Below are 17,032 nucleotides of genomic sequence, written 5' to 3' on the forward strand. Positions count from 1 at the left end.
AGTTTGTATGAAACCAAAAACAAATTCCAAGTCACCAAAGAGGTCTTGAATTACAAAGTACAAAACTAGAGACATCATGCTACCAATTTTAGAATATACTATAAAGCTATAATAAACAAGATAGTATGACACTGCCATAAAAATAGACATATAGACCAATGAAACAGAAGATCAAACACAAAAATAAACCTATACAAGTGATTTTGACAGAGGAATCAAGAACACACATAGAAACAAGGACATTACCATCACTGGTTGATGCTGAGAAAAGTGGGTGCCCCCTTACAGGGTAAAAAGATAAAGTCTATACCTCTTGCTATGTATAGCTCATTGACTTAAAATAGGTTAAAAATTTAAATGTAAGATCCGATACAATAAAATTAAAAGAAGAAAACACTCAATGACACTGGACTGGGCAAGGATTTTTTTGACAAGCATGCCACCAAAATGCTTTTGTAAAAGCATGCCAACAAAAGAAAAATAATTGACCAATGGAATTATATTAAAATAGTTTTCATACAGTAAAGGAAATAATCATTGGAGTAAGGAAATTGCATACAGAATCAGAGAAAATATTTTTAAAACTTTTATGATAATAGAGTAAAACATAGTATATAAGGAACTTAAAAATATCAGCAACAAAATACATAAAATCCAATTTAAGTGGGGAAATTATCTGAACAGGCATTAACCAAAAGTAGACACAAAGATCATGAGCAAGTATATAAAAAATTCAGCATGGTTATTATCAGGAAAATGCAGTTTATAACTGCAGTAAGATGTCACATTTCCCTAGATCGAGTGGCTCCTATAAAAAGACCACCCCCAAAATGACAGATGCTGGCAAAGATGCAGAGTCTAGCAACTCTGAAATACTGCTGGAAAGAATGTAAAGTATGCTAGCCACTGTGGAAAAAAGTATGGAGAGTCTTCAAACACTAAAACTACAGCTCCCACAGGCCCATCAGTCTCATCGCTGAGTGTCCATCTGAAGGAGACACAATCAGAATATCCAAGGTATACCACTTCCACATGCTTATCACAGTGCTCACAATAGCCAAGGCAGGGAATTACGGAGGAGTCCAACTAAGGAGACATAGATAAAGAAACTGGGGTACACATGCAATATGGAACGCTAACGATTTTTTCACCAAGGAAAAGACTCCTGTCATTTGTGGGACCATGAGCAGAAGTGGAGCATGTTAGGTAAAGTAAGTGAGGCTCAGAAAGGCAAGTACAGGGGGTTCTCACTTGTACGTGAGAAGTTAAGAAGTTGATCTTGTAGATGTGGAGAGGAGACCAGTGATCACTGGATCCTGGGAAGGGGTTGGGAGGGAGAGGTGGGCAGATTGCTTCATGGCTCCAAAGACCACAGACAGCTCTGCACATGGAGAGTTACTATGATTACCCATATCATAGCTAATAATGCAAATAACCTATGAGAGAATTATGACTGTTCTTATCACAAAGAAATGACAAATAGTTAGATGACGGCTAACTTAAATACCAGGAGGGGATGGGTCTATAATTACAATGTGTCAGAATATCACACTGTACCTCATCGACACGTACAATCACCATCTGTTAAAACTTAAAACTCAATTTGTTGGGAACGTACACATTAACAAAATCCTCTAGCACAAACCCTGTTAACTAAATAAGGTTTGAGTGGCTCCAGTAACTCACAGGGAAAATGAATGGATAGTTGTGTACTTCCGCACCTTTGTGAGGTGGAGCCTTCCTGAGTCAAATCATCACAAGCTGGGGGGCGGGGTCACCTGTCCATTAGATCAGAGGTGACAAAGGTCAGGTCCTCCTGCTTGTCAGACAGCGGCACACTGGGATAGCCGCATTCATCAAAAGTATCAGTTTCGTACAAAGACATCAAGGGCATTTGCAGGCCTCTTGGCAGAGCAGTGCTTTGATGGCATCTAGCAGAGGTGCAGGAGGTGACGGATGTGTCCAGGATGAGCCCAGGACTCTCATTGAAAAAATGCAGGCCCTCAATCATGCTATGAATGGACAAGGTGTGTGTTTTCATTGAATAAAAAATGTGCTAACTTATGAACGCACTGTATTTGTCTTGGGGCTAAGTAAAAAGTCATGTCTTAGCTCCCAAGGAAGACAAGCATTAGCAGAAAAAGATGATTCTCAAAAAGAGAAAGAAGAAAATTTACCCATTAGCCATCTGCAGTGTGTCTTGATTGGTCTCTCACTTACTCCTCAAGGCTGTAGACTTTGGAAGTAGAAACATGAAGATGGTTTTGGGCTTCTCTGCAGAAATCACCTGTGGCTGTGTGCACCTGTGTGTACCCGGTTGTGGAAGAGCACCCAGCTCGAGCTAAGGAGCTGCAGAGTTAACCTCCTGGAAAGGCCTGACCAGCTGAGGGCTGGAACCTTTGCGGCCCTCCTCCCCAGCTCCCCCAAACTCTCACTCAGACCCTTTATCAACCGGTACCTGGAACACGAGCAGCTCCTTTCTGATACCCAGAGACTTCTGACACACCTTTTTAGTAATCCCTCATTAAAGTATTTTGGCAGATATGGAAGGGTCACTTTGACCACAAAAGGCAGGCTTCAGTTAAGAGTCGTTGGCCTTTTTCTGTGCTGTAACTTTGGAGTTCCAGTGAGCAAATCAGTTCATGCATCTGACCTGCACCAAGTCAACACACTTCCCTGAGTTGCGGTTTCCTAAAACGTAAGTGAGGGAGACGGCTGGGTGAACTCTTCAGTGTGGGGCCAATGCTGGGGCCCCTTGGGGTTCATTCCAGCCTTTACAGTGTGGGTGCCTGGGCTCACTCCTCCACAGGGCAGCCCCAGGTTCCATCACCACTGCCCAGCGAGGTGGAGGCTGGAAGGCCACTCTCAAGCCCTTTGCTGGGCACCTGCAGCAATCCAAGCAGGAGCCCCAGGCCCTAGACACCGCATCCCCCTCCCTTCGGGGCTTCAGCTCCGCACTCAGCAGCTAAAGTTTCTGCAATGAAATTCCAGGTTCAGGTCACCATCACGGCCTCCTGCCCTTTGTCCTCTGTGATTTTGCTCTGACTCTTTCCCCTGGGCCATACTTCTGAGAGGAGGCTGTTCCTGGTCCACAGCAGTACTGCAGCCCAGACAGGCTTCCTCCAGGTCCTGAGCTTGTGCAGGACCTGAACCCGCTGGGGAAAGCACTCCAGCAGAGCAGGGGAGGGTACAGACCCAGCTGCGTCCCGGGGTTAAGGGTCTCCTGAGCTGAGCCCGCCAGGCTCGGCCCTCTGCTGACAGAGGTTCCCCAGTGCAGCTTCTGCCACCTGGCCTTGATGTCCTGATCAAAAAGACCTGCAGGGCTTCACCATGGCCCTGTGGGGAACCCGGACTGGGCGGGGGCCGCATGCATTGGTCCATTCCTTCTCACAGCTCTTTGTCCTTGAACAAATCATGCACAAATTTACAACGTGATTCACAAAGTCGCCCTGATCATCTGTAAAATGGGGCTATGACCACCTCACTTGCAAAGCTGCTCTGAAAATACATTCTAGCACAGATCAAGTATCTTTTTTATGAAGCAATAGAGATCAGATGTATTTCAGATTTCAGATTTTCTCAGATTTTGGAGTATTCGTGAATCTTGAAATCATAGCTCAGGGGAAAGACATAAGTCTAAGTACAAAATTTATTTATTTTTATTTAAATATTTATTGAAATATTTTTAGCACTTGTGTAATTAAATATTTATTTTAATTACAAAATGTTTATAATATTTACTTAATTACATTGTAGTTAAATTGCATTGCATTGTAAAGAAGTATTTGCTTGAATATTTTTAATAATTTTGTTCATGAAACTAATTTTTATCTCCTCCACACCAGGAGAGTCCAGAACATTCACCCTTTTGAATCCTTAAAGACAGATTTGAGAGGGCGGCCTCCTTAAGGGCTCCACCATCCACCATCTCCGTGAGGCAGACCTCACGGGGAGCTGCAGTCCTGCGACTGAGAAACCTCAGTGGTGCTAGAATAATTGGGCCCCAGAGGGGCAGGGACACAGTGGCAGCACTCAGCCACCAGAGCATGGTGGGCGAACGCAGTGGAGCCGGGAAGCAAAGCCATGATCACAACGCCCTGGCACACCTAGGTCTGCAGCCTGACTAATCAATCGTGCTGATCCCAGCATGTGTGAGTTGGATAGGAATTCTCCTGAACTTTTATTGGATTTCTATAAGAGGAAATTTTAGGCCAAATGAACAAAAGCCTACCTCAGTTCCCAGCCTTGAGCTGCCCACAGATCCCGCCCTCCCTGAATGAAGAGGAGGCCGGGTTCTCTTGAGGGAGATCCCAAAGATTGTACCATAGCCTTTCTCCCATCCTGCTCTGGAGGGACCTGAGACCTTTAACTGGGCAGCCATGCACTGGGGGACAGAAATGGTCAGACATTTTAGGAACCCCGGCACTGGTTCTGAACCAACGCTGACTGCAGAAGACCCAAAGCACCTTCATGGCCGCAGTAAGAGCAGGGACCTCGGGAGGGGGCAGGCGGTCAGTGGAGTTTAGCCAAGGTCCGATTCCAAGTGGACCAACAGCTTCATGAGTCCCTCCAGTGGTCATTTCCCTAGTCTGGAATGCACAGTTGAGATTGGTTTACTTGGTACAAGGGAGGATTGACACTGGTTTCCTAACCTGTAGAGTGAGGACAGCTACGGAGGAAAAGGTCCAGTGGAATCCAGAATGCTTTTACCCGGGAAAATAGTAAATCAGAAATAATGTTGCGACCCTTGCCAGGCATGATGGTGCATGCCTATAATCCCAGCTCTGAAGGCTGAGGCAGGAGGGTCACTGTGAGTTCGAGGCCAGCCTGGGGTACATAGTGAGTTCAAGGCCAGCCTGAACTGCAGAGTGAGACCCTCCCTCAAAAGGAAAAGTGCATCCCTTCAGGGGCTGTACAGATTAGTACCACTGTCAAGAACTTGAAAGATACATGCTGGTGGCTTCCAGCACACTCTGATTTAACTCTCCTATTTGATATTTAGAAAAAAAGAATGGGTCTTAGATTAAAGGAAAAGATCACTGAAAGTTTAATCAAGTGATGACTCCAACTGCAGCTGCTATACAGATGCAGCTTCCTTGCCCGAGCAGACTGACCTGTCTCCTGGTACCTGATCTGCAGTTATTGATTTGGTGAGTGCTTTTCCTCCATGCCTATCCATAAGGTCCACCAGAAGCAATTTATTTTCAGCTCACAAGGACAGCAATCCGAATGTGTTGTCCTATCTCAGGGTTACATCAATTCTCCAGCCCTGTGTCACAACAGAGTTCGCAGAGATCTTGATCACCTTTCTCCTCCACAAAGTATCACACTGGTGCACTGTGTTTATGACATGATACTGACGGGACTGATAAACGAGAGGCAGAAGCTACTCTGCACCATTGTTAAGCATGTGCATGCCAGAGGGTGGGAAATAAATCCAACTAAAGCTCAAAGGCCCGCCAGCTCACTGAAATAACTGAGTCCAGTGGGGTGGGGCCCGCGGAGATATTCTGTCAAAGGCAAAGGATAAATTGTTTCATCTGGCCCCTCCTATGATCAAAAAAGAGGCACAAAGCCAGTGATCCTATTTGGATTTGGAAGGCAACACATTCCTCCCTTGGGTGTGTGACTCTAGCCCACTTACCCGCTGAGTAATTCGAAAGCTTCTATGCTCGAGTAGGATCCAGAGAAGAGAAGACTCTGCAGCAGCTCCGGGCTGCTGTGCCACTCAGGCCACGCATGCCACGCGGCCCAGCAGATCCAGTGGTATCTGGGGTGTCAGCAGCAGAGAGGCGAGCTGCGGGGAGCCTCTGTGAGGCCCCTCCAGATAAGCCCCTAGGATTCTAGAGGAAGGCTCAGCCATCCTTTGCAGACAGCTGCCCTCTGAGCCTGAGTGGAAAGAAACACTTGGTCATAGGTTACAGGTAACACAGGTTACCATACAACCTGGCTGCCCATCATGAACTGGCTGCTCTCTGGTCCACCCTGTCATAAAATCAGAGGGATATGGAAGTGGCACACATATGATTAAGTCTGAGAAGGTCCTAAAAGTACAACTAAGTTACTGCCACCCACAGGGACGTTTATTAGCTAGGCAAGCGTATCACAACATGAGAAGCTTGCGGAAGCCCTGATTCTCCATCAAGCACAAAAAATTGACAGAAAGTCTGCTCACAAGACAGTCACCATAGAACAAATGCAATAAATACCTTGATAGTAATATCAGCTATAATTCTTATAAGGCCAGTGACAGGAGGTTTGGGTAATGGGGGGACAGAGGAGCAAATGCAATTCTGGTCTTAGAGTACCAGTGTGAGGGGTCAAGTGCCTGCCTGGTTCATCAAACTCCTGTTATGATTCATCAGTTATCAAAGGTGACACAAAGCATAATTTATTCTAGCTAAAGAGGCAAGCACATGTATTAAACATTTAACTGATAAAAAAAAAAATCATTTCTGGTGAGTCACACATAAGTGGAAAACCCCTCTGAGCATATCTGAACACCAGTCTTGGAAATACAGGTCTCCAGAGTTGAAGTCTCTCTGGGTAGCAGTAACTCAGCAAACGTAGGACCTGGCTTCTCCTGCAGCAGTCTTTGGGTGTTAACTGATCCTCTCAGGATACTGACTGAGTAGACTGAGACACACATGCATTACCAATAGACAGGTGAGCCCTTCTGCCTCCTCTGTTCTCCTTGGTAATCTTCATCCTGCTCGTGAGAATCTTCAATGCACAGAGTAGCTCTGGGTCACGCATCTGCTGCAACCATCAGGAGCCGAAGTCATTTCTGTCTTCCAAATCACAGGCCTGGCATGGCAACGAACATAATGTGACCTGAAGTCGTGCACATGGTCTTTGAATGCATGATTCAATCAGGGAATAAATTAGAAGGAGTGAATTTAAGAATAATCACTCAAGTCTACTGCCCACCCTGTGGTCATTCTGACCAAACTCAAAGTAAAAATATTAGACAAGCTGTTTTGTCTCTCGTGTCACAGCCCATGACACATGCTGCATGAGAAAAGCGATCTATGCAAGAGCTGATCTGTATCTGACCCGTCCTTCACAAGTGAGAGTTGGTGCTGGGGGAAAATGATCTTGCTGGGAAAGAGGACATTTGAGAGCAGCCGTGGAGGATGCTGGGGAAGAACGGGACTCTGCCTGGCTGATCATTTCCATGTCTCAAACCAAATTTGCCCATTCTCATTACTGGCTTTAAGTCGAAGGCTTTTCCTGTTGTCTGCCAGGCAAAGGAATTGTCCTCTAGAATTGACTGCCTGTCCTGGAATGAAAGATTCTCCCCGTCTCATTTGCATCCTAAATAGATCACACAATTGATTCACAAAACCTGGATGCAGATTAACAGAACACATGGATCCTTTGCTTTCCAAATTACAAGAGTTTGAGGTCAAGCAGCCTGGGCACACAGAGCCAGCAGAGCACACAGGGGTGTTGTACCCACAGCACCAGGGCACTGGCCCATCCCAGCCAGGAGCGGGTGCTCACCACCACCTTGCAGTCCGCGTGGGCCCCTGTCAACAGCCCTCCCCCTGCCCACCTCTGCTCAGCTCTGGGTGGCACTGTAAGTACACATCTCTTTTGCCCAGTGGACGTCAAAGAAATCTTGCCAGCATTTGTAACACCTGCAAAACCCTTAGCAAATAACATCTGGGCCGCTCTGCGCAGATGGAAGCCAAGAGGCTCAGTTCCACCTGACAGCTTTTCCCCACCGGCTATGTTTGCTGTTGGAGAGGAATATTGGGCCCGGAACAGAAGGTTCATTACCAGTCTTAGCTTCCACTTTTTTATGGCTATTTGATAGAAGGTTACTTTTTTCATATTTTTGAGGGATATAGCAATTTTGGCTTCTCTGTCTGGGAGCCTCTGTCTTTTTAGGCTGATCAGTGACAGAAAGAGACAAAGGGGAGCCTTAACTCCAAAATGCAGGGCCAGTTGGTCTCTCCTCAGGCAAGGATCCCACTCACTCCATGTAGCTCTCTCAGCCACGAAGACGGAGGACTGCAGGAGACTTCAGCAGACAGGAACTCAAGAGACATTGGTCCAGAAAACAGGAAATAGTTTAGGGGTGTACTTCTAAGATACAATGAGGGACTTCACTGAACATTCAGAAGGAGTAATTGGCACTCACTTATAAAAGCATAAAGACCAATAAGGATTGTAGCGCTGACTGATACAGGAACAGAAGAGAAGAAACTAGTATTTATTAATGACCAACTTGGAAAAAGAAATCAAGGACCACGCAAAGGAAAACAAATAGAGACTGTTCACTGGTAGCTTGCTAAAGCCAAGGAGCCTACCACTCTCTTGGGTCTTATATTTGATGGAGACCTTATATTTGATGGAGCCAGAGAACTGCAACAGAGCAGAGCAGAGTAAGGGGATGCTGATTTGGTGGTGGAGCAGTGCTAGGTCAGGGGTCCATGGTGATGTATTTTGTCCATTTGTTTTAGCAAGCCTCGTCCACTGACATCTATATTTTTATTTGTTAGTTTCTGTGTTAAATGTTAGGTATCTAATTCCATTTAATCTTTTTTATTAATATTATGAGAAAAGGGACCTTGTCTTATCATCTTAAAAAGGGAGAGACCAAAGCCAGATTTTTATCAGTATAGAGCAAGTTTACATCAGGATTATGCTTGAACAGCTTGGAAGGCTGAGTAAAAGTCCACTGTCTGTCCACAACTCCACACAGCCTCATCAGCTGAAGTGCAGGTAGGACCTCCTGGAGGCCAGTGCTGATTACATCTGCAGCAGTCTGGGGGAATGTAGGGAAAAATCGGTTTTTTCATTGCTATAAAGTTCAGCAAAATTAGCCTTCTCTCCCATCAGCTAATCAAGAGACTCTGCTCCAAAGGACACACTAAGGTGTCTCATTGTAAAGTGCAAAGAATACACAGCCAGAGGAAACGTACTATTCTTGAGGTCATTATTCTCAAGTAATAGACTCTATTAAAACCCTTGAACAATAGGGGACTTTTCTACTTAAAATATCCCATAGTGTAGGAACTTTAGTAATCATTTATGACTTCATTACTTTTCTCTTCTTGCTGAGACAGAATACCTAGCATCCAAAGTAAAAGGGGAAAAGGTTTATTTAGCTTGCAGTTTGTAGAGGTTTCAGTCCATAATCAGCCAGCTCCGCGGTTGGGTGGCACATTGCAGAGGAGCATCACAGGAAAGAAACAGTTCATGGTGGGTGGAAGGCAGCAAAGCAACACGGTGGCCACCACAGCTCTTTCTACCCTTGACATCTTAACCAGATCTACTCACAGCGGGTGGCACTCACACCCTCAATCCTAGAGTCCTAGATCCTAGCATTGCACCAAGAACCAATCCCAGGGTCACACACTCTCCATCCAGCCAACTCTGGAAAAGCCTCAACTATGACCACATGAAGCTTTGAGGGCACATCTGGACAATTTCTGGGAGCCATGACAACCTCCTTGTTTAAAAAATCTTGGTTTCCTTGTCCTTACATATATCTTGTCCTTATATATTATTTGTTTGAAATGGTCCAGGAAATCCTAGTTTGGATATGTGTCTTTATGCTTCACTTGGATGAAATAACTCACTGGGAGGGAGCAGAGAATTTCCAGGCCCTACTCCAAACCTTCACTTTGACATTACATAAAATATTGTGGCTATAAATAGTTTTCATTTTTCTGAATACAATGTTGACATCTTCATAAGATTCTAATAATTCCACAACTGCCTTGGAATTCCACACTATGGATACTGGCTATTCTTAAAGTTACTTTTATGCTGTTATCTTTTGACACTTGAGAGTTTCTCATTCCCATTCTTTTTAATTCTTCTGTTACCTTTGGAAAGTCACAGCTGCCGTTCCTCAGGACTCTACCCTGAGCCTTCCCAGGTCCCTGATCAGTACTTTTATTCTGTAAATAGTTTCACTGAGAAGAATGGTGATGGGAAACATTGTGTGGAACATTATTTGGATGGAGAGTCAATTAAAATTGTCTTAGTTACTTTTTACTTGTCACTGAGACAAAATACCTGAAGCCCAAAGTTGGGAAAGGAAAGGTTTATTTCTTATAGTTTTTGGAGGTTTCAGTCCACACTCAGTTGGCTCCAAGGCAGGCAGGCATGGCTGGGCCGCCTTTCATGGCCACTGCAAACAGCAAACAGGAACCGGCAAAGAGCAAGACACACCTTCTTCCTGCCATTACATCACATCATGGCTCCACCCCCCTGTGGGTGTAGCACTGACAGCATCAATCCAAGCACTAAACAATGAACCATCACAAATGCACAGTGCAAACTCATGAGGCCTGGGGGACACAGACATAAACCATGACAAAAATAAATGTAGTCAAAGCTGTGGGTAGGAAGTTAATTACACAAGTTAGTTTTGAAATTTTGAAATTTCCTGTAACAACATCTTTGGTGAACAAGTTCCACTGTGGTTATTGTCTACATTTTCTACATAATATTATATTTATTTGAGGTAGTATCAGTTCAGTTTTCTCAGCTGCCAGTGGAGTAATGGGAAGGATTTGGGAAGAAAAAATCCCAGGTACACATCACTGCCCTACTGCTTCTGACTCTTTAACTTTAAAGAAATTGTTTAGCTTTCTGAAACGTTTCCAACATGGTGAAAAACTACATGACATTAATCATTTTGTGTCACTCTCTGATGATTAATAATATTAGGACTACATGATCTACTTAAAAGGCACAAAGCTTCACTGATGTACACAGTAGTCTCCCAGACCTCATCTATGGTTTTGCTGTCTGTGATTTCAGTTACCTGTAATCAACCGTAGTTTGAAAACATTAAATGAGCTATTATAGGTTAACAACAGTTTTGCAAATTCTTTCATAGAGATTAAATAGCACAATTCATGTAAAGTGCTTCACAGAGCAAAAGTCTAAAAGCTGCAATTTATCACTATTTTAGCTCCGTATTTGCTCTCCGCTTTTTATTCTGGCGCCCTTTTATTTGTACAGTTCCACCAGATGCACCTCAGTTTGCATCTCAGAAATATACACCAGGGTACATAATTCATGCCTATTCCAGAATGTCACAGAAATGAAATCATAAGGGTTAGAACCTGTCAAGAGAGGACTCTCTCATTTATCCTCTCCAAGATACCTAATTACATATGTGCAAATTCCAAAGTCTGAAAACATCCAAAATCAAAAACACTTCTGATCTCAAGATAAAAGATACTCAACTTGAATTTATTCCTGCTTACACTTATACAGACTGTGTGATGATTTGCTAAATGTTTACCAACCCTCTTGTCTGTAGATCCTTGGGGTCTACTTCTGCTTACTAGTGTATCCCAGAGTGTACAACTCTGTGTTGCATAGAAATTGAATAAGTACATAAAGACAGAAATGCTAAATGTGCAGGTGACATTAAAATCCATAGAAGGCGGTATTAAGATACTGTGTAAGTTGTCTTCCCAGGTCTCTCGCTTCAAAAATTGTTCAGGAAGGAACAAAGTCAAGCCTATGCTTTCTCGTTTCTGCTCTGGGGCCCAGTGCACAGTATAAAACCCGGTGAGACTCCAAAGGGAAGGGAACAGGAATATTTTTTTAAGACCCATAATATCTCAGGCAATTTATTTTTTTAAAAAATCTAAGTCCCAAGGAAGTTAGCTTTGACCTTGACAGGTATCAGCTCCTAATCAATTGAAAACCCTGGAGCGCAGCCTAAGCGTAAACGCCAGCTCCTGTTTGCTTTGTGGTCAGCAGTGATTTCTCCATCCTGGCTCAACACGTAAGAGCGCTCGGTTAATGGAGACTCAACAGTGACTTTCAAAGTCTACTTTCTGTCAAAATACAGCAACCTGAAGGCCTAGTGAATGCACCTACAAAGGGTTACAGGTCGTATTCTGTCTTTTTAGATGTTCGCCAGAGAATCATAAAACATTTTAGTAAAAACATTACCTTTGGTTCACGCTCTACCCTTTCTCTTGGGCTGGGTGCTATTTGCTTGGGTAACGTAATGACTAAGAGAGCTTCAAGTAGTGTCAAAAGTTATGAGATCTCAGATAAACCACTTTCAGGGGCAAAAGTGTAGGCAAGCTCTTAAACTTTAAATTGTGTTGGATAATATATAATTCCCACTTTATATAAATGACTTGTGGAGTAATTTTACAAGCTATATTAAAGAATGAACATAAAAGCTCAGCAAAGGAGGTATTTCCCCCCCTCCCCACTTTCATTGTTAAAGGATATTAAGAACACCCCCCCCCCCAGGATGGAAAAGGAGGCATTGCTTTGATCTGCTACCTCTAAAATGTTTGAGCTCCTAAAACCCCGTTGAGGGCCCGAAACCAGGGGCAATGGTCCAATCCAGCAGCAAGAAGGAGGCTTCCTTCTAAGGTCTGAAGAAGGATCCTGCTAAGTGCCTTCAGGCCGTTGCAGTGAGCCAAGCCGGAGCCTGGCTGACATCCCTGGGAGGTGGGCACCACAGGTCACCATAGGTCATTTTACACACAAGCACCAAGTAAAGCACCGCTCTGATGCTCAGGGCCGGCCCTCTTCAGATGGGAACATAGTCAAGTCGTCTGTCTGGTCTGCTGTTAAAACACTCAGCACTGTGTTGTGACATGGATATTCTAAGCTAGCGTTTTTCAAACATTAGTACACAAGCTACACCAAATCATTTGAGGATATTACTAAATAATTTCGAGGCTGAATCTGCATTTTTCTTTATTTTTTTAAATTTTATTTAAAAGGAAAAAGAGAAAAAACAAAACAAAACAAAACAAACCAGTGTACAATTAATACAGAACTACACAAAAAAACAGTAAGAAATCACCAGTTAATAGATTACAATTATCATCCTAGAGATAGTTGCTCAAGTCACAGTATCAAAGCATACAAAGTGGACATTCAAACAGTGAGACTGCAAACAGTTGTGTTCAATGGTCCAAACAAAAACATTAATATGGGGATCTATTTAACACCCCTAAACACACTTGCAGTTGTATACTTTAAAGCACCTTTTTTTCTTCTCTTTTTTACAACAAAATTTACACATTTTGGGTTTTATTACTCCTTACTTCTTATTACTTTTTACTTTTTTTTTTTTTTGGAAGAGAATAAAGTCAAATATGGCAAAACAAAGCTGTCAGTCAAAACCAAGGATAGACATAGCACATGATGTAAAAACAGAGTACAAGGTTATCAACAATGGTTAACATAATGCCTCTTGCTTCCTTAAAAAGAATTGTCTATCTCTAGATATTGTCTAGGTATTATAAAGTTGAACAAAACAGTAGAGAACAAGACCAATAAAACCTAAACATTGTGAACATTACAGGACTTCCAAAGAAGATAATAGTCAAACCAGAATGGGCATCATAGTGAATCTTATTGCCTTCAAAGTAGTTGCCTATACCCTCAAACTTGATACTATCATCCAGAACGGAACAGAGTCTAATCAGTCAAAATAAGATAGTGGGAGTATTACAGGGCTTCAAATCAAGTTAATAGGAAATCAAATAAAGTACTATAATATATCCTGCTAATTTGCTTGATTTTTCCCCTTACTTAAAAAAATCATAAAAAATAACTAAATAATTTTTTTAATGAATAAGGAAGAGATTGAGATAAAAGAGGACATAACCTCATAACAGTACAGGTCAAAGCATGACAGTTTCAGGAACCTAGTGCTTCACCACCAAATAACCTGGTTTAATAGTAGTTACCATAGTGTCTTTTTCCTTGAAATATTTGAATATAACTTCATATACTATAGCTTCAAACATATCAATTCAGAGTAAAACCATTCAAGTGGATGAAAGCATTGTAGGGTTTTTAGAAACCACTAACAGAAAATAAACAATGGTTTCTATATTATCTCTTTGCTTATAACAATTTTTGTTTATACTATCACATATAATAAAATCCAGCAAGATGCATCATGATAAATGGAGACAGAAGAGCCATAGTTTGGTGGGGGTTCAAAACAAAATGATAGTAAATCAGCACTAGCTATTATGATGACTTATGTTCTTCAAAATAGCGTTCATTTCATTGCAGGCAATAATATCAAGCAGCCCAGAATAAAGCCTTTCCAATTAATAAGTGAAAACTTTATAAGGTTTCAAGGCCACATAATTGGGAATCATGATTACCACCTACTTTTATATATTTGAATCATTACTTACATTAGGGAAACTATTCGGTATTCACACATGTGAGATTGATTTATTTCACTTATGAGTATGGCCTCAAGCTGCGCCCATTTATTGATAAATATTTCAATGTGATCCTTCTTTATAGCTGAGTAATACTCCATTGTATAGAAATACAATTGTTTTATCCGTTCCTCAGTTGATGGACACAGTTGTTTCCAAGATCGGGCGATTACAAATTGTGTTGCTATAAACATAGGTGCACATATATCACTGTGGTATGGTGCTTTCAGTTCTTCTGGGAATATGCCTAGAAGTGGAATAGCTGCGACAAATGGGACTTCCAATCCCAGCTTTTTGAGAAATCTCCAGACTGACCTCCACAAAGGTTGTACCAGTCTACACTCCCACCAAAAGTGTAGGAGAGTTCCTTTTTCCCCACAGCCTCACCAGCATTTGTTGTTGTTGGTTTTCTTGATCCTGGCCATTCTTTCAGGAGTGAGATGGAATCTCAGTGTGGTTTTAATTTGCATTTCTCTAATGACAAATGATGATGAACATTTTTTCATGTATTTATTTGTCATTTGTATTTCTTCATCTGAGAATTGCGTATTCATCTCAGATGCCTATTTTTGGATTGGATCTTTAAATTTTGGGGGTCTGAGTTTTTTTAAATTCTTTATATATTTTAGACAAAAGTCCCTTGTCTGAAGGGGAGTTCACTAAGATCTTTTCCCAGTTTGTGGGTTTTCTTTTCACTATGCTGGAGATTTCTTTTGACATGCAGAAACTTTTTAATAAGAAGTGGTCCCAGTTATTGACTCTGGGAAGTATTTCCCGTGCGGTTTGAGTGCTGTTCATGAATTCTCTACCTACTCCTATGTCTTCAAGGTTTCTACCCAATTTGTCTTCCAATAGATTTAGTGTTTCTGTTTTAATATTCAGATCTTTAATCCATTTAGATTTTAAATTAGTATATGGTGATAGGCTTGGGTCTAGCTTTAGTTTTTGGCAAATGGAGAGCCAGTTTTTCCAACACCATTTATTAAAGAGACTATCGTCCTTCCTGTGAACCTGCTTGGCTCCTTTATCAAAGATAAGGTGGTTGAGTGTGTCTGTAGTTGTGGTTGTATCTTCTAACCTAGTCCATTGATCTTCGGCTCTGTTTTGATTCCAGTACCGTGTTGATTTTACTACAGGTGCGTTTTAGTATAACTTCAAGTCAGGGATTGTGATGCCTCCTGCCTTGCCTTTGTTGCTTAGAATTGTCTTTGCTATTATAGGTTTATTCTGGTTCCAGATGAATTTTAGGAGTAATTTCTCTAGATTTATAAGGTATGTTGATGGTATTTTTTATTGGGATTGCATTGAATCGGTATAACAGCTTTGGGAGAATGGCCATTTTCCTAATGTTTGTTCTTCCTATCCATGAGCAAGGGAAGTCTTTCCATTTTCTGAGATCATCTTCAATTTCTTCCTTCAGTGTATTATAAAATTTTCCCTGTATAGGTCTTTCACTTCTTTTGTAAGAGTATTTCCTAAATATTTCTTTTTTTTTTTTTTTTTGCTTATTAGTGTGAAGAGTGTGGTTTCTCTTATTTCCCTCTCTGTGATTTTGTTGTTAGTGTCTAGGAATGCTATTGATTTCTGAGTATTGATTTTGTATTCAGCTATATTACTGAATTTATTTATTATATCTAAGAGTCTTTCAATGGAGTTTAGGGAGTCTTCTATGTAGAGTATCATGTCATCTGCAAACAATGATAATTTAATTTCTTCTTTTCCTATCTTTACCCCTTTTATTTGTCTCTCGTCTAATTGCTCTGGCTAGTACTTCCAGTACTATATTAAATAGGAGAGGTGACATTCTTGTCTTGTGCCTGATTTTAAAGTAAAGGCTTTCAATTTTTGGCCAGTTAGTATGATGCTGGCTGTTGCTTTGTCATAAATGGCCTTAATTATATTGAGGTAAAGACCATCTATTCCAATTTTCTGTAACGTTCTTATCATGAATGAATGTTGGACCTTATCGAAGGCTTTTTCTGCATCTTTAGAAATGATCATGTGATTCTCACTGTTGGCTTTATTGATATGGTGTATTACATTTATTGATTTATGTACTTTGTACCATCCCTGCATTCCTGGGATGAATCCCACTTGGTCATGGTGTATAATCTTCTTGATGATTTGCTGGATCCTGTTTGCCATTATTTTATTGAGGATTTTTGCATCTGTGTTCATTAGGGAGATTGGTCTATAGTTCTCTTTTTTAGTTGGGCCTTTTCAGGTTTTGGTACTAGAGTAATATTTGCTTCCAAGAATGACTTGGGAAGGATTGCTTCCCTTTCAATTTCATTGAATAGTTTGAGGAGTGTCGGCATTACATCTTCTTTGTATTTCTTGTAGAATTCTGCAGTGAATCCATTTGGGCCTGGGCTCTTCTTTGTAGGTAAGGACTTAATTACATTTTCAATTTCATTAATAGAGATTGGGTTATTCAGCAGTTTTACATCCTCTTGATCTAGCTTTGGTACTTCATATGTTTCTAGGAATCTGTCTATTTCTTCTGTGTTATCAAACTTTTTTTAACTTTATTTTTTAATATTAAGAAGAAAAGGTAAAACAAATTTTCACAACAAAATAATGAAAAAGTAACAATTGTTGATAAATTACACATCATTATCTTTAGTCACTCAAGTACAAAATATGGGCATAAAAATTTCTTCAATCAATATTAGCACAACCTTTCCTATTCAGTGAACTAAGTGACACTAATGGTATAACTAACTTGCATTTTTTTTCTTTTCCCTTCTATCCTTTCTCTTTTCCCCTATCTTAGATTCTTCTTTTTATTGAACAGTTTCCTCCCATTTCACAGTGACTATTGTATATTTTGA

This window comes from Cavia porcellus, unplaced genomic scaffold (genome assembly GCF_034190915.1).
Source record: "Cavia porcellus strain 051 isolate PalLab524CR breed Dunkin Hartley unplaced genomic scaffold, mCavPor4.1 scaffold_23, whole genome shotgun sequence".
Lineage (NCBI taxonomy): Eukaryota > Metazoa > Chordata > Mammalia > Rodentia > Caviidae > Cavia > Cavia porcellus.